Source organism: Capricornis sumatraensis, chromosome X (genome assembly GCF_032405125.1).
Source record: "Capricornis sumatraensis isolate serow.1 chromosome X, serow.2, whole genome shotgun sequence".
Classification (NCBI taxonomy): domain Eukaryota; kingdom Metazoa; phylum Chordata; class Mammalia; order Artiodactyla; family Bovidae; genus Capricornis; species Capricornis sumatraensis.
In genome coordinates this window covers 7698612-7721733 of record NC_091092.1, presented here as the reverse complement: position 1 = coordinate 7721733, position 23122 = coordinate 7698612, and the positions used below count along the sequence as shown (strand labels likewise).

Below are 23122 nucleotides of genomic sequence, written 5' to 3'. Positions count from 1 at the left end.
TTTAGTTGTTCTGCTGCATGTGGAATCTTCTCAGATCAGGAATCAAATCCATGTTCTTTGTGATGGCAGATGGATTCCTTACCACTGAGCCACCAGGGAAGTCTGCCACTATTATTTGAACAGACTGTCTTTTCTCCACTGTATAGTTTTGCCTCCTTTGCTGAAGATTAATTGTCCATAGGCACATGGGTTTATTTCTTGACTTTCTAACCTGTTCTATTTATCTATATTACTGTTTTTGCCCATATCATGCTGTTCTGATGTCTGTAGCTTTGTTGTATAGTCTGGTCACGGAGCCTGATTAATCCAGCACTGTTTTTCTTTCTCAAGATTGCTTTGACTATTTCTGGTTCATTTGTGTTTCCATACAAATTGTAATTTTTTTGTTCTAGTTCTGTGAAAAATGTCATTGGTAATTTGATAGGGATTGCATTGAACCTGTAGATTGTCTTGGGTAGCATAATCATTTTGACAGTATTTATTCTTCCAACCCAAGAACATGCTTTATCTTTCCATCTGTATCATCTTTGATTTCTTTCATCAGTGACTTACAGTTTTCTGAATACAGGTCTTTCAGTGCCTTCAGATCAGTTGTCACTCAGTCATGTCTGACTCTTTGGCATCCCATGAATTGCAGCACGCCCAGCCTCCCTGTCCATCACCAACTCCCAGAGTTCCCTCAAACTCATGTCCATCGAGTCGGTGATGCCATCCAGCCATCTCATCCTCTGTTGTCCCCTTCTCCTCCTGCCCCCAATCCCTCCCAGCATCAGAGTCTTTTCCAATGAGTCAGCTCTTCGCATGAGGTGGCCAAAGTACTGGAGTTCCAGCTTTACCATCATTCCTTCCAAAGAACACCCAGGACTGACATCCCCTAGAATGGAGTGGTTGGATCTCCTTGCAGTCCAAGGGACCTTCAAGAGTCTTCTCCAACACCACAGTTCAAAAGCATCAATTCTTCGGCACTCAGCATTCTTCAGAGTCAAACTCTCACATCCATACATGATTATTGGAAAAACCATAGCCTGGATTAGACGGACCTTTGTTGGCAAAATAATGCCTCTGCTTTTGAATATGCTATCTAGGTTGATCATAACTTTCCTTCTGAAGAGTAAGCCTCTTTTTAATTTCATGGCTGCAGTCACCATCTGCAGTGATTTTGGAGCCCCCCAAAATAAGGTCTGACACTGTTTCCACTGTTTCCCCATCTATCTGCAATGAAGTGATGGGACCAGATGCCATGATCTTCGTTTTCTGAATGTTGAGCTTTAAGCCAACTTTTTCACTCTCCTCTTTCAGTTTCATCAAGAGGCTTTTTAGTTCCTCTTCACTTTCTGCCATAAGGGTGGTGTCAGCTGCATATCTGAGGTGATTGATATTTCTCCCAGCAACCTTGATTCCAGCTTGTGTTTCTTCCAACCCAGCGTTTCTCATGATGTACTCTGCATATAATTTAAATCATCAGGGTGACAATATACAGCCTTGACATTCTCCTTTTCCTATTTGGAACCAGTCTGTTGTTCCATGTCCAGTTCTAACTGTTGCTTCCTGACCTGCATACAGATTTCTCAAGAGGTAGGTTAGGTGGTCTGGTATTCCCATCCCTCTCAGAATTTTCCACAGTTTATTGTGATCCACACAGTCAAAGACTCTGGCATAGTCAATCAAGCAGAAATAGTTTTTCTGGAACTCTCTTGCTTTTTCAATTATCCAGCAGATGCTGGCAATTTGATCTCTGGTTCCTCTGCCTTTTCTAAAACCAGCTTGAACATCTGGAAGTTCACAGTTCACGTATTGCTGAAGCCTGGCTTGGAGAATTTTGAGCATTACTTTCCTAGCGTGTGAGATGAATGCAATTGTGCTGTAGTTTGATCATTCTTTGGCATTGTCTTTCTTTGGAATTGAAATGAAAACTGACCTTTTCCAGTCCTGTGGCCCCTGCTGAGTTTTCCAAATTTGCTGGCATATTGAGTGCAGCACTTTCACTGCATCATCTTTCAGGATTTGAAATAGCTCAACTGGAATTCCATCACCTCCACTAGCTTTGTTCATAGTGATGCTTTCTAAGGGCCACTTGACTTCACATTCCAAGATATCTGGCTCTAGGTGAGTGATCACACCATCGTGATTATCTTGGTCGTGAAGATCTCTTTTGTACAGTTCTTCTGTGTATTCTTGCCACCTCTTCTTAATATCTTTTGCTTATGTTAGGGACATAACATTTCTATTCTTTATTGAGCCCATTCTTGCATGAAATGTTCCCTTGGTATCTCTGATTTTCTAGAAGAGATCTCTAGTCTTTCCCACTCTGTTGTTTTCCTCTATTTCTTTGCATTGATCACTGAGGAAGGCTTTCTTATCTCTTTTTGCTATTCTTTGGAACTCTGCATTCACATGCTTATATCTTTCCTTTTCTCCTTTGCTTTTTGCTTCTCTTCTTTTCACAGCTATTTGTAAGGTCTCCTCAGACAGCCATTTTGCTTTTTTGTATTTCTTTTCCATGGGGATGGTCTTGATTCCTGTCTCCTGTACAATGTCACGAACCTCAGTCCATAGTTCTTCAGGCATTCTATCTATCAGCTCTAGTCCCTTAAATCTATTTCTCACTTCCACTGTATAATCATAAGGGATTTGATTTAGGTCATACCTGAATGATCTAGTGGTTTTCCCTACTTTCCTCAATTTAAGTCAGAATGTGGCAATAAGGTATTTATGATCTCACCACAGTCAGCTCCCCGTCTTGTTTTTGTTGACTGTATAGAGCTTCTGCATCTTTGGCTGCAAAGAATATAATCAATCTGATTTTGGTGTTGACCATCTGGTAATTTCCACGTGTAGAGTCTTTCTTGTGTTGTTGGAAGAGGGTGTTTGCTATGACCAATGTGTTCTCTTGGCAAAACTCTATTAGCCTTTGCCCTGCTTCATTCCGTATTCCAAGGCCAAATTTGCCTGTTACTCCAAGTGTTTCCTGACTTCCTACTTTTGCATTCCAGTCCCCTATAATGAAAAGGACATCTTTTGGGGATGTTAGTTCTAAAAGGTCTTGTACATCTTCATAGAATGGTTCAACTTGAGCTTCTTCAGCATTACTGGTTGGGGCATAGACTTGGATTACCATGATATTGAATGGTTTGCCTTGGAGACGAACAGAGATCATTCTGTCTTTTTGAGATTGCATCCAAGTACTGCATTTCGGACTCTTTTGCTGACCATGATGGTTACTCCATTTCTTCTAAGGGATTCCTGCCCACAGTAGTAGATATAATGGTCATCTGAGTTAAAATCCCCCATTTCAGTCCATTTTAGTTTGCTGATTCCTAAAATGTTGACGTTCACTCTTGCCATCTCTTGTGTGACCACTTCCAATTTACCTTGATTCACGGACCTAACATTCTGGGTTCCTGTGCAGTATTGGTCTTTATAGCATCGGACCTTGCTTCTATCACCAGTCACATCCACAACTGGGTATTGTTTTTGCCTTGGCTCCATCCCTTCCTTATTTCTGGTGTTATTTCTCCACTGATCTCCAGTAGCATGTTGTTCACCTACCGACCTGGAGAGTTCCTCTTTCAGTATCCTATCATTTTGTCTTTTTGTACTGTTCATGGGGTTCTCAAGGCAAGAATACAGAAGTGATTTGTCATTCCCTTCTCCAGTGGACCACATTCTGTCAGACCTCTCCACCATGACCCACCTGTCTTGGGTGGCCCCACGGGCATGGCTTAGTTTCATTGAAGTAGACAAGTCTGTGGTCCATGTGATTAGATTGACTAGTTTTCTGTCATTATGGTTTCAGTGTGTTTGCCCTCTGTTTACCTCTCGTAACACCTACTGTCTTACCTGGGTTTCTCTTACCTTGGACATGGGGTATCTCTTCAGATCTGCTCCAGCAAAGCGCAGCCGCTGCTCCTTACCTTGGATGAGCGGTATCTCCTCACCCCTGCCCCTCCTGACCTTGACTATGGAGTAGCTCCTCTCGTCCCTCTTGTGCCCATGCAGCCACCCCTCCTTGGACGTGGTGGATATGATGGACAAGGGGTATCTCCTCACCACCACCCCTCCTGACCTTGAACTTGGAGTAGCTCCTCTTGGCCCTCCTGTGCCCGCACAGCCACCACTCCTTGGATGCTTCAGCTCCTTAGATAAGTTTATTCTTATTTTATATTTTTTGTAACAATAGTAAATGGGATTGGTTCTTTGATTTCTCTTTCTGACCTTTCATTGTCAATGTATAGAAATGAAAAATATATTTGTGTATGCATTTTTCATCCTGGAACTTTATGGAATTCATTCATGAGTTCTAGTAGTTTTCTGATAGTTGCTTGAGAATTTTCTCTCTATATATTATCATGTCATCTGCAAACAGGGACAGTTTTACCTTTTGTTTTCATATCTGGATTTCTTTTATTTAGTTTTCTTCTCTTATTGCTGTAACTAGAACTTCAAAAACTATGTTGATTTACCTCAGTGTTCATTACAACACTATTTAAAATAGCTACAACTTAGATGTCCATTGGAAGATGAATGGATAAGGAAATGTGGTACACACAATGGAATATTACTCAGCTATAAAAAGAAACACATTTGAGTCAGTTCTAATGAAGTGGATGAAACTGGAGCCTATTATACAGAGTCAAGTAAGTCAGAAAGAGAAATACCAATATAGTATATTAACACATATATATGGAATTTAGGAAGATAGTAATGATGATCCTACATGCAGGGCAGCAAAAGAGACACAGACATAAAAACAGACTCTTGGACTATGTGGAAGAAAGAGAGGGTAGGATGATTTGAGAGAATAACATTGAAGCATGTATATTACCATACATAAAATACATGACCAGTGCAAGTTCAGTGCATGACTCAGGCACCCAAAACCAGTGTTCTGGGACAAGATACAGTGAAGAGGGAAGTGGAAAGGGGGTTCAGGATAGGGGAACACATGTATACCTGTGGCTGATTCATGTCAATGTATGGCAAAACCCATCGCCATATTGTAGTTATCCTCCAACTAAAATAAATAATTTAATTAAAAAAAAAAAACAATGTTGGATAGTAGGGGCATAAGTGGATATCCTTGTCTTGTTCATGATCTAAGAAGAAATGCTTTTAGTTTTGCTCCACTAGCTAGTATGATGCTAGCTATGCATTTGTCATATACAGCCTTTATTATGTTGAGGTATGTTCTTTCAGCTCTCACTTTCTGGAGAGTTTTTATCACAAATGGGTATTGAATTTTATCAAAAGCTTTTACTGCATCTCTTGAGATTCTCATATGGTTTTATTCTTCAATTTGTAGACATGGTGTATCACACTGATTGCTTTGCTTATACTGAATAATCCTTGCATCCCTGAATAAATCCCACTTGATCATGGTGTATCATCCTTTTAATTTAAAGTTGGATTCAGTTTGCTAGTATTTTGTTGAGGGTTTTTGCATTTATGTTCATCAGTGATAATGGCCAATAATTTTCTTTTTTGTGATGTCTGGTTTTGATGATAATGGCCTCATAGAATGTGTGTGATAGTCTTCCTTACCCTGCAGTATTATGGAATAGCTTCTGAAGGATAGATGTTAACTCTTCTCTAAAAGTTTGATCAAAAAAAATTTTTTTGATCAAATTTGCCTGTGATGCCATCTGGTCCTGGACTTTTGCTTGTTGGAAGATTTTTAATCATGGTTTCAATTTCAGTACTTGTGATTGTGTTTAACTGCTAAGTTGTGTCCAGCTCTTTTGTGACCCCATGGACTATAGCTCCCCAGGCTCTTCTGTCCATGGGATTCTCTAGGCAAGAATATTGGAGTGGGTTGCCATTTCTTTCTCCAACTTGTGATTAGTCTGTTCATATTTTCTATTTCTTTCTGATTTACTCTTAGGAGAGCCTACCTTCCTAAGAATTTGCCCATTTCTTCTACGTTGTCCTTTTTCTTTCTTTTTTTTTTTTTGCCATATAATTGTTTTGGCAAACTAATATAGTAGTGCTTCATGACCCTTTGGATTTCTGTGGTGTCTATTGTAAGTTCTCCTTTTTTATTCCTCATTTTAATGATTTGAGCCATCTTTTTTCTTGATGAGTTTGGCTAAAGATTTATCAATATTATTTATCTTTTCAAAGAACCAGCTTTTAATTTTATTGATCTTTTCTATTGTTTTCTTTGTCTCTGTTTCATTTATTTCTGCTCCAATCTCTATGATTTCTTTCTTCCTTTATGATTTCTTTGGATTTTATTTGTTTTTATTTCCCTAGCTTTTCTAGATTTCATTTTCTTGGGCTCCAAAATCACTACAGATGGTGACTGCAGCCATGAAATTAAAAGATGCTTTCTTCTTGGAAGAAAAGCTATGACAAACCTAGACATCATATTAAAAAAAACAGACAGGGGTGTGGTCCTAAGATGGCAGAGGAATAGGATGGGGAGACCACTTTCTCCCCCAAAAATTCATTGAAAGAACATTTGAATGCAGAGTAAATTCCACAAAACAACTTCTGAATGCTGGCAGAGGACATCAGGCACCCAGAAAGGCAGCCCACTGTCTTCGAAAGGAGGTAGGACAAAATATAAAAGATAAAAAGAGAGACAAAAGAGGTAAGGATGGAGATACATCCCAGGAAGGGAGTCTTAAAAAAAGAGAGAAGTTTCCAAACACCAGCAAACACTCTCCCTGGCAGGTCTGTGGTGAGCCTTGGAATCTCAGAGGGCAATGTAACCTGGAGGAAAAATAAATAAATAATTAAACCCCACAGATTACCTCCCTAACAGCAACTCCCAGTGGAGCAGGAGCCCAGACGCTCACATCCCCCACTAGCAAGTGGGGGCTGGACAGGGAGGCGTGGGCTGCACTGCTTAGGGTAAGAACTGGGCCTGAATGCCCCTTGGTCAATCTGAGGGAACTAGCTTGAGATAGCAACCCAGACTGTGGGATAGCTATTGGGAGAAAATCCCTAACCCTAGACACTGCCAGGTGGGCTCATAGAACAAAGGACTGATCAGCGGTAGCCGGCTGCAGAACGGCCAATCCTCTGCCAGAGACAGGCAGGTGAGGGCAGCCAGAGCCAGAGTGGCCAATTGCGGCCCCAGAGAGGCATCATCTACAAAACTGCAAGCAGAGTTCTTTGCTAACCAAGGCTTCTTGGTATTCTGGACGGTTGACATCTGCCAGGAGGGTCGCAGCCAGAGATTAGCTCCCCAGAAGAGACACATGGCACACCTGAGAAGGTGCACCTGTTGTACACCCAGAAAACCAAGTGGTTGGGATGGGGGAGGTAATAAGATGCAGCCTTCAACTAGGGGCGACTGCACTCGCTAAGCACCTGGTTACCTGAGCTGCTTGGACCTGGGATGGGCACAAAACACAGGCCCAACCAAGTGTGCACCTTTGTGGAGTACCTGAGAACCTGAATCTGAGTGGCTTAGACCTGGAGAATGCATGCAACACAGGGCCCGAATCAGACAGTTCCTGGAAGAGCAACCTAGAGCCTGAGCAGTGTAGACTGGGAAAGTGCACACACCGTGAGTGGGGGCAAACCCAGTGCGGCTGAAACACTGTGTGCATTTCCCACACACATCAGTGATATTTGTTTGCAGTGTTCCTCCCTCCCCACAGCACGACTGAACAAGTGAGCCTAAAAAAAGTGACCACCACTGCCCCCCTTGTGTCAGACACTGAAGAGACCAGCAAACAGAAGAAGCTAAAATAAACAGAGGGAACCACTTTGGAAGTGACAGGTGCAATATTTAAAACCCTGTAGTTAGCACCGTCTACATAGGAAGGGGCCTATAGACCTTGAGAAGTATAAGCTGGATAAAGGAACTATCTGACAATGAACTGACCCACACTGTCCACAACAGCTCCAGAGAAAGTCCTAGATATATTTTTACTATTATAATTTTTAAGTTAATTTTATTTATTTTTAAGTCCTCTGTTATAACTTTAATTTTCATTTTTATAACCTACTATTACCTTACAAAAAAAAGAATCTATTTTTAAAGCAAACTTCATATATATATATATTGCATAATTTTTGTGACTTTTTAAAAAAAAATTTGTATTATTGAGACTGTATCCTCTACTCTAGATTTCTAATCTTTGCTTTTTGGTATTTGTTATCAACTTTGTACCTTTAAGAATCCAATCTTCAGTACCCATTTTTCCTTGGGAGTGAGATCACTGGCTTGATTGCTCTCTCCTTCTTTTGACTCTACTTTTTCTCCACCAGGTCGCCTCTATATCCCTCCCCTTTTTTCTTCCCTACCCAACTCTGTGAATCTCAATGTGTGTTCCAGGCTGTGGAGAATGCTTAGGGAACTGATTACTGGCTGGATCTGTCGCTCTCCTTTTGATTCCCCCTTTTATCCTCCTGGCCAATTCTGTATCCTTCCTCCCTCTTCCCTTCTCTGTGTAACTCCGTGAACATCTCTGAGGGATCCAGACTGTGGAGAGCACATAGGATGGTGATTACAGGCTAGCTTGCTCTCTCCCCTTTTGGCTTCCCCTCTTCTCTTCTTGGTCACCTCTATCTCCTTCTTCCCTCATCTCTTCTCCATGTAACTCTTTGTACCTCTCTGGGTGTCCCTCACATTGGAGAAACTTTTCATCATTAACCTAGATATTTTATCATCGGTGCTGTAAGATGGAGAAGTCTTGAGGATACTGTAAAAATAAGACTGAAAACCAGAAGCAGGAGGCTTAAGTCCAAATCCTGAGAACACCAGAGAACTCCTGACTCCAAGGAACATTAATTGATAGGAGCTCATCAGATGCCTCCATACCTACACTGAAACCAAGCACCACCCAAGGGCCAACAAGTTCCAAGCAAGACGTACCACACACACTTTCCAGCAAAACAGGAACATAGCCCTGAGATTCAATATACAGGCTTCCCCAAATCACACCAAACCGATTGACATCTCAAAACTCATTACTGGACACTTCATTGCACTCCAGAGAGAAGAAATCCAGCTCCACCCACCAGAACAACAACACAAGCTTCCCTAACCAGGAAACCTTGACAAGCCACTCGTCCAACCCCACCCACAGTGAGGAACCCCCACAATAAAGAGGAACCACAAACTGCCAGAATAAAGAAAGGCCACACCAAACACAGCAATATAAACAAGATGAAGAGGCAGAGGAATACCCAAAGGTAAAGGAACAGGATAAATGCCCACCAAACCAAACAAAAGAGGGAGAGATAGGGAAGCTACCTGATAAAGAATTCTGAATAATGATGGTAAAAATGACCCAAAATCTCGAAAACAAAATGGAGTTTCAGATAAATAGCCTGGAGACAAGGATTGAGAACATGCAAAAAAGGTTTAACAAGGACCTAGAAGAAATAAAAAAGAGTCAATATATAATGAATAATGCAACAAATGAGATAAAAAACACTCTGGAGGGAACCAACAGTAGAATAACAGAGGCAGAAGATACGATAAGTGAGGTAGAATATAAAATGGTAGAAATAAATGAAGCAGAGAGGAAAAAAGAAAAAAAGAATCAAAAGAAATGAGGACAACCTCAGGGACCTCTGGGACAATGTGAAATGCCCCAACATTCAAATCATAGGAGTCCCAGAAGAAGAAGACAGAAAGAGACCACAAGAAAATACTTGAGGAGATAATAGATGAAAACTTACCTAAAATGGGGAAGGAAATAATCACCCAAGTCCAAGAAACCCAGAGAGTCTCAAACAGGATAAACCCAAGGCAAAAGACCCCAAGACACATATTAATCAAATTAACAAATGTCAAACACAAAGAACAAACATTAAAAGCAGCAAGGGAAAAGCAACAAATAACACACAAGGGGATTCCCATAAGGATGACAGCTGATCTTTCAATAGAAACTCTTCAGGCCAGGAGGGAATGGCAGGACATACTTAAGTGATGAAAGAAAAGAACCTATAGCCCAGATTACTGTACCCAGCAAGGATCTCATTCAAATATGTAGAAGAAATCAAAAGCTTTACAGAGAAGCAAAAGCTGAGAGAATTCAGCACCACCAAACCAACTCTCCAACAAATGCTACAGGATCTTCTCAAGAAAGGAAACACAGAAAGAGTGTATAAACTCGAACCCAAAACAACAAAGTAAATGGCAATGGGATCATACTTATCAATAATTACCTTAAATGTAAATGGGTTGAATGCTCCAACCAAAAGACAAAGACTGGCTGAATGGATACAAAAACAAGACCCCTATATATGTTGTCTACAAGAGACCCACCTTGAAACAAGGGACACATACAGACTGAAAGTGAAGGGCTAGAAAAAGATATTCTATGAAAATAGAGGCCAAAAGAAAGCAGAAGTAGTAATATTCACATCAGATAAAATAAACTTTAAAACAAAGGTTGTGAAAAGAGACAAAGAAGGACACTACCTAATGATCGAAGGATCAATCCAAGAAGAAGATATAACAATTATAAATAAATATGGACCCAACATAGGAGCACCACAATATGTAAGGCAAATGCTAACAAGTATGAAAGGGGAAATTAACAATAACACAATAATAATGGGAGACTTTAATACCTCACTCACACCTATGAATAGATTAATTACACAGAAAATTAACAAGGAAACACAAACTTTAAATGATACAATACACCAGTTAGACCTAACTGATATCTATAGGACATTTCACACCAAAACAATGAATTTCACCTTTTTCTCAAGTGCACAGAGAACCTTCTCCAGTACAGATCACATCCTGGGCCATAAATCTAGCCTTGGTAAATTCAAAAAAATGGAAATCATTCCAATCATCTTTTCTGACCACAATCCACTAAGATTAGATGTCAATTACAGGAGAAAAACTATTAAAAATTCCAATACATGGAAGCTGAACAACATGCTACTGAATAACCAACAAATTACTGAGGAAACCAAAAAAGAAATCAAGATATTTGTAGAAGCAATGAAAATGAAAACACAGCAACCGAAAACCTATGGGACTTGGTAAAGGCAGTGCTAAGGGGAAGGTTCATAGCAATACAAGCTTACCTCAAGAAACAAGAGAAAAGTCAAACAAATGACCTTACTCTACACCTAAAGCAACTAGAAAAGGAAGAAATGAAGCACCCCAGGGTTAGTAGAAGGAAAGAAATCATACAAATTAGGGCAGAAGTAAATGCAAAAGAAAGAAAGAAAGAAAGGAGGGGATAGCCAAAACCAGCAAAGCTAAAAGCTGGTTCTTTGAGAAGATAAATAAAATTGACAAGCCATTAGCCAGACTTTTCAAGAAACAAAGGGAGAAAAATCAAATCAACAAAATTAGAAATGAAAATGGAGAAATCACAACAGACCACACATAAATACAAAGGATCATAAGAGACTGTTATTAGCAATTATATGCCAATAAAATGGACAACTTGGAAGAAATGGACAAATTCTTAGAAAAGTACAACTTTCCAAAACTGAACCAGGAAGAAATAGAAAATCTTAACAGACCCATCAGAAGCATGGAAATCAAAACAGACAAAAAATTAATCTCAAAAATAAACAAGCAACACCTGCAGTTCAATTCCAGAAAAATAAGCGACCCAATCAAAAAGTGGGCCAAAGAACTAAACAGACATTTCTCCAAAGAAGACATACAGATGGCTAACACACATGAAAAAATGCTCAACATCACTCATTATCAGAGAAATGCAAATCAAAACCACAATGAGGTACCATTTCATGCCAGTCAGAATGGCTACTATCCAAAAGTCTACAAGCAATAAATTCTGGAGAGGGTGTGGAGAAAAGGGAACCCTCTTACACTCTTGGTGGGAATGCAAACTGGTACAGACACTATGGAGAACAGTGTGGAGATTCCTTAAAAAACTAGAAATAGAACTGCCATATGACCCAGCAATCCCACTGCTGGGCATACAAACCGAGGAACCCAGAATTGAAAGAGACAAATGTACCCAAATGTTCATTGCAGCACCGTTTCTAATAGCCAGGACATGGAAGCAACCTAGATGTCCATCAGTAGATGAATGGATAAGAAAGCTGTGGTACATATACACAATGGAGTATTACTTAGCCATTAAAAAGAATACATTTGAATCAGTTCTAATGAAGTGGATGAAACTGGAGCATATTATACAGAGTGAAATAAGCCAGAAAGAAAAACACCAATACAGTATACTAATGCATATATATGGAACTTAGAAAGATGGTAACGATAACCTTGTATATGAGACAGCAAAAGAGACACAGATGTATAGTCTCTTGGCCTTTGTGGGAGAGGGCGAGGGTGGGATAATTTGGGAGAATGGCATTGAAACATGTAAATTATCATATGTGAAACGAATCGCCTGTCCAGGTTCAATGCATGAGACAGGGTGCTCCAGACTGGTGCAGTGGGATAACCCAGAGGGATGGGATAGGGAAGGAGTTGGGAGGGAGGTTCAGGATAGGGGACACATGTACATCCATGGCAGATTCATGGCAATTTATGGAAAAAAAAAAGAAAGAAAGAAAAATAAAACAAAATTTCTGAATTAATCTTGAAAAAAATTAAAAAATAAAAAACAGAGACATCACTTTGCTGACAAAGGTCAGTATAGACAAAGTTAGTATTTATGTACAGATGTGAGAGATGTACTATAAAAAGACTGAGCCCCCAAAATTGATCCTTTCATATTTTGGTTAGATTTTGGTGCTGGAAAAGATTCTTGAGAGTCCCTTGGACAGCACAGAGATTAAACTAGTCAATCCTAAAGAAAATCAACTGTGAATATTCATTGGAAGGACTGATGCTGAAGCTGAAGCTCCAATACTTTGACCAGCTGATATGAAGAGCCTGCTCACTAGAAAAGACCCTGATGCTGGGAAAGATTGAGGATGGGAGAAGAAGGGGTTGACAGAAGCTGAGATGTTTGGATGGCATCACTGACTCAACGGACATAGATTTGAGCAAACTCATGTGAATTTTATACTGCCCAGTGCTAGGCTATGCTCTACTCCTTCAAATAGTCTTGGAATTATTTCCTACATACAATTATGTTACGTGAAATCAGATCATTTAGTCTTGACTTTCAGCTTTGCTAGTGTGGGTATAGAACTAGTTTAGCTACAATACTAAGACAGTTCCCTTTGGGGAGTTTATTCTATGATCCATACATCACAAAGTCTTTCTATTCTTGCTGGTGGTAATATAAACTGTTTCCAGCCCTTTGTGGACTCCAGCGATTTTTCAGTTATTGATTTCTAATGATTTTTGTAGTGAAATTAGAAGTAGATTCTTACATTCATATTCAAATGGTTATGTGTCAAGCACTGACCTAAGCATTTTTTTCATTCTTTAATAATCTTTTACACATTTTCCTCATTATTAGTGTTTCACAATATGTTCTTATAACTAATTACCATACTAATAAGAAAATGAGTGATGCTGGATTCCTAACTCTTATGTTCATCTTCCTCCCTAAAATGTTTCTTGAGCAGGATGAGGATTTGGGAAAATACAGTCATATGAGACTTTTTCTTTTCAATGAAAGCACTGAATTATTGAATAGCTATCTAAATAAAATGGATTTTGTTTGTATGTATCAGTAAAAAGTACATGGGCTCATCAAGATTTTTTTTTTCTAAATGATTTGACTAGTCTTATCATACAAAGGCTATTAGCCTCTTTCATCTCATGAAATTTTTTAGGTTTGAGAAAATAGTTGTGTAGTCTTCTGTGTTTTAAGAAAGGTCACTTTGAGATTTTCTTTTTGGCTTTTTCTGACTGTGTTGTCTGTCATATCACATTAGACTTTTTCAAGGATCATGCCATGCATGACACTGTGAAGAGACTCAGTCTATCATGGAAATAAAGCCCCTGCATGTGAAAATGGAAAAGAAGGGTGCACTTTGTTGAGAAATAGGTCAAAGCAGTAAAAACTGTTATTGGAAGATAAATCTTGAATCTGAGAAGCAGAGGCCAAGGAGGGTAGCCTCAATAGAGTTTTCAGTAGAGGCTTGTCTTGAGAGTCCAAGGGAGAGAGAGTTTCTATTAAAATGGTACATGTGGGTTTATCTTGCCAAAACCCTTTGGATAAGGCATGGGAAATGCAGAGTTCTTCATTTAAATGGAGCTTACTCTTATGAGCTTAAAGTTCCTTGCACATGAAGCCAAAGACTCCCAGTTAACTAGACTACATGAACGCGCACAGGGGCCAACTTCAAAGTACTTTCGGGAAAGTAGAAGCAGTACAGACTGAAAATGTTTGAAGTCTAGAAGAAAACTTTGTGGAAAGCTTCAAAATGTATCAGTATTATTACTAATAATAATATTAAAACATATTTTGGAATCTAACCTGGTATGCCATTGATTCTCTGCTCCTTATTTCATTTCCTGTAAATGAAGTATCTTTTGTCAGTACATGTATTTCTCCTTTCTCCTTTACCTCCAAGATTAATGACATATATTTTAATTTCTGTACCTAGATTTCCTTTTCTCTAGCTCTCTTCTTGATTTTTTAGAGTTCACTTTTGACTTTTCTTCCTTATGAAGCGTCTTTCCTACAGTTAAAAAATCCCTCTCTTGTCCATGTCAAGAAAGTGTTTTCTGTTCTCATCCTATTTGATAGGCTGCTGCCCCAGACGTCAGCTGTTGCTCCCCATGGTTCTCTGAGTTCATGCTCTCTCTGTATTGCTCTCAAGGGAGAGCCTGTCTATCAGTGTCTTCTTTCAGCTGCTCCCTTAGAATGCTTAAGGTTATTTCCCCCTTAGTTTTGACTTTGTTCTGAGACTTTGAAAGTGCTCACTTTTACTTTCATTAATATATCTCTCTCTCCACTGACTTGACTTATAAACAAACTCAGCTCTATAAGCCCTTTAAAATTACAATAATAAAAATCCTGTTTCAATGCCATTCTCCCAAATCATCCCACCCTCTCCCTCTCCTACAGAGTCCAAAAGACTGTTCTATACATCTGTGTCTCTCTGTGGCAGATTCATGTTGATGTATGGCAAAACCAATACAATATTGTAAACTAATTAACCTCCAATTAAAATAAATTTATGTTAAAAAAACAAACAAACAAAAAAAAACCTGGCCTGAGTCCCTAATTTATCTTCGTCATTATCACTAGAAACAATTCTGTTTCTTCCACTTTTTATTATCAGAATTTTCAAAAGCAACCTACTCTTGTTACTGGGATTTTCTTTATCTGCAGTCTTTCTTCTGTTCCCACCATTCTAAAAATTTATTCCAGTCAAGCCTCCTCAGTTCAGTTCAGTCGCTCAGTTGTGTCCAACTCTTTGCGACCCCATGAATCACAGCACAACAGGCCTCCCTGTCCATCACCAACTCCCGGAGTTCACTCAGACTCACGCCCATTGAGTCAGTGATGTCATCCAGCCATCTCATCCTCTGTCATCCCCTTCTCCTCCTGCTCCCAATCCCTCCCAGCATCAGAGTCTTTTCCAATGAGTCAACTCTTCTCATGAGGTGGCCAAAGTACTGGAGTTTCAGCTTTAGCATCATTCCTTCCAAAGAACACCCAGGACTGATCTCCTTTAGAATGGACTGGTTGGATCTCCTTGCAGTCCAAGGGACTCTCAAGAGTCTTCTCCAACACCACAGTTCAAAAGCATCAATTCTTTGGCACTCAGCTTTCTTCAGAGTCCAACACACATCCATACATGACCACTGGAAAAACCATAGCCTTGACTAGACAGACCTTTGTTGGAAAAATAATGTCTCTGCTTTTGAATATACTATCTAGGTTGGTCATAACTTTTCTTCCAAGGAGTAAGCCTCTTTTAATTTCATGGCTGCAGTCACCATCTGCAGTGATTCTACCTCAAGCTATTTGAACCCTTAAAGGCTAACTTTTCCCTTCTTTTTCTGGTCTTAGATGCAGTAAAATATAGACACTCCTTTATCTACTTAAAACTGGACTTAGTCATTCATTTCACTTTAATCCAACTACTTAAAGCCTGGGAGAAATATCAAGATTGTCAGGAAAAGTATCAATAACCTCAGATATGCTGATGACACCACCCTTATGGCAGAAAGTGAAGAACTAAAGAGACTCTTGAAGAAAGTGAAAGAGGAGAGTGAAAAAGTTGGCTTAAAACTCAACATTCAAAAAACTAAGATCATGGCATCTGATCCAATCACTTTATAGCAAATAGATGGGGAAACAATGGAAACAGTGAGAAGCTTCATTTTTGTGGGCTCCAAAATCATTGTAGATGGTGACTACAGCCTTGAAATTAAAGGACACTTGCTCCTTGGAAGAAAAGTTATGACCATCCTACACAGCATATTAAAAAGCAGAAATATTACTTTGCTGACAAAGGTCCATCTTGTCAAAGCTATGGTTTTTTCCAGTAGTCATGTATGGATGTGAGAGTTGGACTATAAAGAAAATTGAGCACCAAAGAATTCATGCTTTTAAACTGTGGTGTTGGAGAAGACTCTTGAAAGTCCCTTGGACTTCAAGGAGATCAAACCAATCAATCCTAAAGGAAATCAGTCTTGAATATTTGTTGGAAGATTGATGCTGAGTTGAAGCTACAGTACTTTGGCCACCTGATGAGAAAAACTGACTCATTGGAAAAGACCCTGATGCTGGGAAAGATTGAAGGCAGGAGAAGGGGATGACAGAGGATGAGATGGTTGGATGACATCACTGACTCGATGGACATGAGTTTGAGAAAGCTCTGGGACTTTATATTTTTGGGCTCCAAAATCACTGCAGATGGTGATTGCAACCATGAAATTAAAAGACATTTACTCCTTGGAAGAAAAGTTATGACCAACCTAGACAGCATATTCAAAAACAGAGACATTACTTTGCCAACTAAAGTCTGTCTAGTCAAGGCTATGGTTTTTCCTGTGGTCATGTATGGATATGAGATTTGGACTGTGAAGAAGGCTGAACGCTGAAGAATTGATGCTTTTGAACTGTGGTGTTGGAGAAGACTCTTGAGAGTCCCTTGGACTGCAAGGAGATCCAACCAGTCCATTCTGAAGGAGATCAACCCTGGGATTTCTTTGGAAGGATTGATGCTAAAGCTGAAACTCCAGTACTTTGGCCACCTCATGAGAAGAGTTGACTCATTGGAAAAAAAACTCTGATGCTGGGAGGGATTGGGGGCAGGAAGAGAAGGGGACGACCGAGGATAAGATGGCTGGATGGCATCACTGACTCGATGGACGTGAGTCTGAGTGAACTCTGGGAGATGGTGATGGACAGGGAGGCCTGTTGTGCTGCGATTCATGGGGTCGCAAAGAATTGGACACGACTGAGTGACTGAACTGACTGAACTGGGAGTTGGTGATGGACAGGGAAGCCTGTCCATGCAGTCCACGGGGTCGCAAAGATTTGGATACCACTGAGTGACTTAACTGAACTTAACTGAACTGAAATCCTGAGCTATTGTTTAGGTGTCCCTGACCATGAGCCCCAAAGCCATTATTTTTGGCCTTCTTGTAATGCACAACACTTTTTATACAATATATAAACTGCTGTAGTTCAGAACACAACTCTCCTCTACATAGTTCATTGAGCTTCTTTCTTGAATTATTTCAAGGTTTGGGATGCTTTCCAATTTTATGTTCTTTTAACGCCTGCTTATGAATGTTGGGAGGTTTCTCAGGTCACACTGGTAATAAAGAACCTGCTTGCCAGTGCAGGAGACCTGAGAGACATGGGTCCAATCCCTGGATTGGGAAGATCCCCTGCAGAATGGTATGACAACCCACTCCAATATTCTTGCCTGGAGAATACCATGGACAGAGGAGCCTGGCAGGCCATGGTCTATAGGGTCTCAAAGAGTTGGACACAACTGAAGTGGTTGAGCACATGTGCATGTGTGTATGAAAGTTAGATAAAAGCTACTTTACTAATAAAGCTCACTTATTGAAATATGTCTAGGTGCTTCTTTGGCCTGTCTCTTTGTATCTGGGAAGTCTGTGCTATGTTCACAAGTAGAGAAAGATGCCTCCCTCTTCCATTTGTCATAACAGAGCTACTCAAATTACTGTTTCAAGTACACTCAATTCATGTATCTTTGACACTACTACAGAGACAGCCATCTTCTTCCTGTATAGAGGAAAAATATGCAGAAAGTTGGTTGATCTTTATATTTCTAGGGTTCATGTAACTCAGGGTTTTGATGTTAGAGAGTTACCTTGATAAACTCTAACATCTATCTTAATGTTAGAATTACCTTGATAAATTAGAAGAAAAAAGTATATTATTAGGGAAAAAATGATAAAAGGATGAACTATCACAGAGATATGAAAACTCAACTTCATAAATACAGTGTTGAAAAAGAGTGGTTAATCCCAAGCATCATAGATAAAGATGTGAGTGTTATAGTTGATCTTAAGCTAAATATGAACAAGCAATATAGTACTGTGGTGAAAATGTTATAGCCACTCGTTCTGGGAAACAAACTCACTCAAAAGAACAATGAAGATAGTGGAGTGCAGTTTATTACACTGGTGAGCCCAAGGCAGAGTCTCCTCTTAGCCAAGGACCCTGACCAGCATTTGTGAAAATCTTTTATACCCCATGTGTACGTGTCTGAACCCACCACCCAATTTCCTTGAGACTTACATAAAACAAAGCAAGGGTAAATACAATCACAATAACCCCATTATTCAAGTGTTATCAAGTGTTAGGTGTTAAAACAGTTAACAATCAATAAGCCTGCGGTTACACTCCCATAGATACAGAAAGAATTTATGACCTGTTCGGAGGCAGGGGTGATTAGAGTGTTTTCTCTTAGGCGATGAGTAACCTGGATGTGATCTTCAAGATTCCCCTGTCCAGAGGGAGGGTCTTATCCTTCTATTGTAGTTTCCATAGGCACTAAGCGCAGAGTCCAGAGTCCGTTGGAGAGGTGGCTGAGCATGATCAGCATGAACAGGCCTAAGATGGGGTCCAGGCCCTATGAATTCCTTCTTCATTCCCCTCTCTTGATGTTCTTAGTTTCCATAATGAGCATCATTTATTGAGATATATTGCACCTTAGTCCTCTGGCCACCCACATGAGAGAATGCTATCAACGTCTGGGTTACAAAATTTACAAGGCATTGTAAGAAGCAGGGCCCACAAAGCAGTGTGATTAAGATTACTGTAACAACAGTTATAATAGTTTTTTACCAGTCTCCCTTTACTCAGGACAGGACCAAAGTCTAAAAGGGAATGTTTTTATTTGACATTGTTTTTATCTGGTTTTTCATGTCATCTAAAGCAATCGACACATTGCCAAATAAGTCAGGAATGTATACACAGCATTCAACCTTAATTATAGCACAGGTCCCTCCTTGAGCAGCTGTGAGTATGTTCAAAGCCATTTTATTATGAATTACTGCTTTTCTCATTTGGATTTGTTTCTTGTTCAAAGCTTGAATGGCTTTTGTTTTATCTAGGAGGGCCTGTTTTGTGAAATTAGTCAAGGCCTCTACTTTAATCATGATATCTGTTGTCCCTATAGAAGGTACGAATAAGGCAGCAATATACTCACACCATTGGAAAACGGATCTTGTCCACCTGGCATGTAAATAAGGTAGATTTACTGGAAGTTGTAGGTTAGGCTTTTGTTACACTGGCATTTATATCAAATGCCATGACCCGAGTCTATTGACTGTAGGTCTTACACCAAGAGAGCAAGGAGAGGTTATGATTGACAAGAGAGAGGAAAGTCTCTTTTCGTCATCCCAGAAAAGAGCAGAGTGGTTTAAAATCTCCTTGGCAGAGTGGTGACACCCACCAAGGAAGTCCATCCATCACTGACAGAGGCATAGCCCTACATACCCAGCAGTTGGAAGTGTTGTGGAAGTCTGCGTAGGAATGTGCCCATGAGATGAAAACATTGTCCTGAGTTGAAACAGAAGTTAAATTTAAAATCACACTGATGAGGCCAAGCAGCAGGAGTTGATTGTGCAGCTTCATCCTGAAGGGGCTCATCCAGGATCTCTTTTTTTCCTTCTTCTTAAGGATGGTCTTAGTCTCTCGAGGGTCAGCGGGGTCCCTCTGTGCAGTCCACTCAGCGTTTTTTGGGTCTGCGTGGTATGTCCTCTTCACCCTCGTATGATGGATCCAAGGGACAATACCTGCAATTTTAACTGCGGTAGGGGTAGTTAGAATAATATAAGGGCCCTTTCACCAAGGGGCTAGCAAATCATGTTTCCAATCTTTGACCCATACTTGGTCACCAAACATAAACTCATGAATCTGTTCCCCAAGGGGGAATGGCAACCTTTCTTGTACAAACTTAGTTACCTGATTTATTACCTTACCCAATTCCATCTGCTGTGAAATCTTATCCCCCCCCCTTACCTGAGGCAAATTTGCTGACACCTGTTTTATTATGGGAGGGGGCCTCCCATACACAATTTCGTATGGAGAATAGCCTTGGGACTGTGGGGTCATCCTGAGTCTGAGCAGAGCCATCGGAAGTAAGTCCACCCAGGAGCAGTCAGTCTTTATGATCTACTTGGAGAGTCTTTTTAATGTCTGGTTGGTTCATTCTACCATCTCAGAACTCTGGGCCTATATGCAGTGTGCAGTTTCCATTTGATGTTTAGAGTTTTGTTTACTTGTTGTACTAAATCAGCTGCAAAAGCTGGGTCATTGTCTGAACCAATGCTGGTAGGAAATCCAAATCTGAGAACTATTTCATTAAGCAGGCACCGGGCTACTTTTGATGCTCTTTTACTCCAGGTGGGAAAAGCTTCTACCCATCTCAAGAACATACATACCATGACCAGCAGGTAATGGTAGTGTCGGTGAGGTTTCATTTCAGTGAAGTCCACTCCCAGGTGTTCAAAGGGCAGCGTGTATTTCAGCTCAATACCCAGAGGTTTTTGTCTGAATACCCGAGAGGCAGCATTAACCTGTGAGCGGGCAGCATAGCCTAGGTGGATCGCTTGGTGTGTTTGGCTTACCAGATTGTGTGCCAGCTCCTCCGGTGCCAATAATTTGCCACTTGGCAATTCCCACCATCCCTTTTCAGTCTTGATGGCCCCTTCCACTTTGGCTAACCTGACAGCCGTTGTCCTTGTTTTATCAGGCTAGTGCCATCCGTATACACTACCCAACTAGGGTCTGGAATCTTGTGTTCTTCTTTAAAACAAACCTCAGATATTTCTTTGCAGATCCGTGCCTTTTTTTTCAACACCTGGTAACCTGCTTCCATCAGCAGCTGGAGCAGTGCTTTTGTTCCTTTCCAGCATTTTTCCTTGGTCTTGGCAGCCAGCAGCAGGTCATCCCTGTATTGTAGGAGCCAACATCCATATTTTTCCGGATGGAATGAGTTCAGGTCAGAAGCCAAGGCTTCCCCAAAGATGGCTGGGGAGTTCTTAAACCCTTGTGGGGGGAGTCCAGATGAGCTGTTGTTTGGTGCCCCCAACTGGATCCTCCCATTCAAAGGCAAAGATGGGCTGTGACGCTGGGGCAAGGCATACGCAGAAGAAGACATCCTTGAGATCTAGGCGAGTATAAACTAGTCCTTGGTGGGAGGAGGCTAAGTAAGGTATAGGAGTTTGGAAGAGTGGGGTGTAAAGTCACAGAAGCCTGGTTGACTAGCCTGAGATCCTGTACAGGGCTATAGTCCTGTCCTCCTTCCTTTTTTACTGGCAGGATCAGCGTATTCCAAGCCAACTGGCACTCTACTAGAATGTCCACTTTTTTCAGTCTATTGATGTGGGATGGTATGCTGGCCCAGGCCTCTATCGGTAGTGGGTACTGGCGCTTTCTAACCGGGATGGTGTCTGGTTTGAGTTCTATTATCACTTGGGCTTGATGTTTAGCCAGCCTTGGGGGAGGGGGGTTTGTCTTCCGCCCAGACCTCAGGGAATAATTGAGTTAGCTCTCTGTCATGTTCTTTGGCCCACCTGGTTCTTCCTTCGGAGGCTCATGCAACCTCCACTCATCTTGGGGTGGTATTGAGAGAGCAAATAAGTCATAGTGTCCATCTGGAAGGTGGGCCTCTCCTCAGCGGAGAAAGTCACTTGTGCTCCTGGTTTGGAGAGCAAGTCTCTTCCCAACAGGGGTACTGGGCACTCAGGAATGTAGAGTAATTCATGAATCACTTGGTGCTCCCCATATGGTATTTTTTGGGCTGGCAAAATGATTTAATCATCTCTTCTCCCGATACCCCAGTTACAGCAGTAGTCTTTTTGGACAGTGGTGTCACAGGTTTTGTTACTACAGACAGTTCTGTTCCTGTATCCACCATGAAGTCATTGTTTTGGTCCCTCACTTTTACGGTTACCATGGGCTCTTGGGGACCTGATATCTCTGAGCCCCTGCAGCCCTATTTAATTTCCAAGTCAGCAAGCCCCACAACTGTGGGAGCTTTCTCTTCTTTCCTTGCCTTAGGACATTTATTTTTCCAGTGGCCAAAAGCTCAGCACCGGGCACACTGGTTTGGCTGTAACAGGGCCTGGGGCCTCCACTGGGACCGGTTGAAGGACTGTCCTGTCCCTGGGGCAGAGGAGGTTTTCCAGAGGGCCTGAGATAGACTTTCCCAGAGCAGCAGCTAGCATTGCATATCTCTTGTCTGTGTGTTTTTTTTTTTTTTCATTCTCTCTGGCTCTCTGGCAGAGTGCAGTCTTTGCTTACTTCCAATGTTTCCCTCCCCTTCTTGTCAGTATTCACCGGGAGAGGCGGGTATAGCTTGGGCTGTTCAGTTGGAGCTGGATCCTGGAAGTGTTGGCCAGAGACTTCTGTCACCAGGATTGGAGCCTGCTGAGGTGGCAGCTCTACAACCTCCGGGAGAGCTGGTGGAGGAGCAGCGGCTGCTGCAGGAAATTTACCTGGCCCTGGATCAGGCATTAAGGCGGCCTCTGGTCCTGGTGGAGCACTGGGAGGCAGGCACTTCATTATCCAGTATGGGGGAGGGGTCAGGTCATCCCCATTCAAATCCTGTAGAATTTCCTTTCTTATCATCAGTCAATTTTTGTGCCATTAATATTTTTCCCTTTCCCTTCTGGATACAGAACCTTGTCCAAGTAGGAGGGTCTTGAGCTAACCCTAGATATTGATCTGGGTGTCCTGGCTCTCCTGTGACTACTGTATCTTACTCCCATAGGGGGCCATTCGACCTCATAGAGTATGTGGAGACAGTTAGGCTTCATCTTTACCCCATAGTCTCCTCCTAATCCCTT

At 41.1% G+C, this 23122-nt stretch overlaps 1 pseudogene; it reads right to left on the bottom strand.

The window, feature by feature from the left end:
* Positions 1 to 18934: 18934 nt before the first annotated feature.
* On the bottom strand, positions 18935 to 21432 carry LOC138071064 (uncharacterized; annotated as a pseudogene).
* Positions 21433 to 23122: the final 1690 nt, after the last annotated feature.